The 3,203-nt window shown below is 39.9% G+C and overlaps 1 pseudogene; it reads right to left on the bottom strand.

The window, feature by feature from the left end:
* Positions 1-477: 477 nt before the first annotated feature.
* On the bottom strand, positions 478-629 carry LOC125439538 (annotated as a pseudogene).
* Positions 630-3,203: the final 2,574 nt, after the last annotated feature.

Below are 3,203 nucleotides of genomic sequence, written 5' to 3'. Positions count from 1 at the left end.
AGCAGCTGCTGGGATGCTGGAGTCCACCCCCAAACAGCATCACTTTCAATGGTGTTTAAATTAGGGACCCCAGATTCTCCTTTTAAATCTACCTTAGAGGGAGAATCTGGGGTCCTCAGTTAAAACAACATTGAAAGTGATGCTGTTTGGGGGTGGATTAGCCCCCATCCTGAAACAGCATCACTCTCAATGTTTAAACTGGGGACCTCAGATTCTCCCTTTAAATCCATGCAGAAGGGGGTAGATTTAAAAGGAGAATCTGGGGAAATTTGGGGGGTGCCTGCGGTCAGGGGTGCAATTGTTAAGCTAGCAGCACCAAACTTTCAGGGTATCTTTAGGAGACTCTCCTGATTATACCAACCAGGTTTGGTGAAGTTTGGTTCAGGGGGTCCAAAGTTATGGACTATCAAAGTTATGGACCCTCAAAGTTATGGACCCCAAAGTTATAGCCCCCATCTTCTATGAGCTCTCATTGGAAAACAATGGGAGATGTTGGCACCTCCTTTGGGAGTCCATAACTTTGGACCCCCTGAACCAAACCTCACCAAACTTGGATGGTATCGTCAGGAGGATCTCCCTGATAAGAACAGATACTACACTTGATCTTAGCCAAAAGGCCGAGAAGCCTTTATAGGTGCCTCTATATGACTTATTACCTGGATGATTTTCTTTTTGTGGGCCCAGCAGGCAAATCAGCCAATTGCCTGGCCTCTTTTTAGTTGTTAGCAGCTGAATTGCGCAGGGGGTAATCTTTGGCTGTCTTTCATTCCTTCTTTGTCAGAAATTATTTCTTTTGGATGCAAATTTTCATTAATGTATAACGCCACCCCTCTCTTTTTTCCCCATGATTCCCATGAAATAATTTACCCAATTTTTTGTTTTCTATATAATGTCCATCCCCTTTTAAAATATGTGATTCCTGTAAACAGATGATATGACTGTTTTCATTTTTTAAATATTGAAAAATCTTTTTCCTTTTTCCCCGAATTCAGCCCATTAACCTTCCAGCTTACAATTTTAATAGACATCTTTTACCTTATGAGTGTGAGCAACCGGTGACTTCATCTGTGGCTTCCAGCTTTTTGATGAACATTTGTGCTCACTGAACATCCACAATGTTGACTCTCTTTTCCTCAAACCACACTGCTTCTGGAGCTAACAAACGGAAAGTAATATTTCTGGTTCTCAGTGCTTCTGTTAAGTCACTGTAGTCTTTTCTCTTACGGCGAATCGCAGTTGGAATTTCTTTGAGCACTATTATATCTCTTCCTGCATATTGTAGTTTGTTTTTGGCTTGAGTTCTCAGAATCAGATCATTTCACCATGACTTCTCTGGGCAGTCTTCTTTCCCTGGCTATTTTTGAATTTATTCTATATGCCACATCAATTTCTTTCAATGCTTCTTCCTTTGTCATACTCCAAACTGGTACCAAAAGGGATGCTATCTTTCCATATAACTCCTCCTTATCTTCTTCTGGTATTCCTCTCAGTCTTAAATAATTTTCTTTTAACTGAAATTCCAGCATCACTGAGTCATCTCCCTGCCAGTCCACTTGTGTTTGTAGTATGTCTATTTGACCTTTCACATCTTTGATTTGTGAAATGTTGTCTGTTGAGCTATTACTGACATGGTTTATTTTTTTTCTTCTTGTTTCTTAATTTGAGTCAGCTCTTGTTTTATTTCCATTAATTTGTTGGAGTTTTCTTTTTGTTGATTTAAAAGTGACTCCATCATTTTCCCCAGATTCATATTGCTCTCATGCTGCCTCTCTGGAGTAGACAAGTCAATAGTGGTCTGAGTTTTCAAAAAAATCTCCATTTTTCCTTGCATTAGCTATTTTAAAGTTCTTGTAGTTAAAGTTTGTGCAATTAAAGTTCTTGTAATTATAGGTATTATCCAACTTTCCTTCTTATTTCTGTCTCCTTTGTTTCCCTCCCTTTCTTCTGTGTCGTTTTGTTGCCTCTGTGGGGCTCCACTCTGTTTTATTGTCATCTTAGCCTTTCTTCATTTCATTACACTTCCTGCTTTCCTTTAACAGTCCTCTTCTTTCTTCATCATAGGTTATACCCCAGGAAGTGGTCTATATGTCACCGGCACTCCCAATCATCCTTTGCGACTTTACAAAATCATTTTTGGCATTGTGTCACCGATCATTATGTATTCCCTTCTCTCCACAGATTTCAACAAGTAAGTAAAAAGTATTTAACTCAAGGTTTCCTTCTTTCCTTTAATGTTGTCATTGTATGTTCAGCTCCGGTCTGCTCCGATCTGCAATCTCTGCCATTCCACACTTCTCGTTCCTCGTAAATACACAGAACTTTGTTCTTTACCAAACTTTTTCTTTCTTTCAATGTTTGCTCTTGTTTTCAGTTCAGGTAGTTTCTGTTGGGCTGAGATTTATCAGTTAACCAATTTTTGCTTTCCTTTTTATGTTCTCTCGGCCGCCCCTCCTCTTCACAGTGTTTTAAGATCTTCAGTTAATTGCAGTCCCATTGGTCCCCTCGGACCTGTGCGGTGGCTGCAACCCCTTCTATACGATCTGTCCCCATGTTTGGAACAGAAAACAGTTTGCACTGTTCAGAGGTTGATTACACTGTAGGTAACGTCCCATATTCTTACGGACCTGCGATGGCAGCCATGGTCGGGCTGGAAGTCCCCCTTCTCTGTGGTTTCTAAACAGTCCACTGCCAATTTAAAGTGCATGTTGGATTGCATATATGTACAGTTCATGATGTCCTTCAGAATAAATACCCCCCACAAAAAGGCACAATTTACTTTTACATTCAATCAGAGGAGAGTTAATCTTGACCTGAGCACCCTCACTCTGAAATCAATTACATTTAGATATATTAAACATTTGTTGGTTCATGACTGATGTTTCTGACCAGTACCCTCAACAAATCCACTTCATTCCATCTGATTGCTAATGACAATGTTAAGAAACCAGCTTCTGATCTCTGTTCTGATCACAGAACACTCTGTGCCATATTTCTGACCCTCGGGAACACTTGCTGCACAGAACTAATTTATTTGCTTCGAAATGAAGGGATTCAACTGGAGTGTACACATTCCTTTAAAAAAGTCAAAAATAGAATTAGTTGGCTTAACATAAGAAGAAAACTGCCATCATAGAACGAGGGTTCCACTGAACCACAAAAGAGTCTCTGTGTTTGTACATATGTGTATAAAACTGGGAAAAGGG

The sequence above is a fragment of the Sphaerodactylus townsendi genome, linkage group LG09, assembly GCF_021028975.2.
Source record: "Sphaerodactylus townsendi isolate TG3544 linkage group LG09, MPM_Stown_v2.3, whole genome shotgun sequence".
NCBI lineage: Eukaryota > Metazoa > Chordata > Lepidosauria > Squamata > Sphaerodactylidae > Sphaerodactylus > Sphaerodactylus townsendi.
Note: the sequence above shows the minus strand (reverse complement) of the source record. Positions and strands in the feature narration are given on the sequence as shown.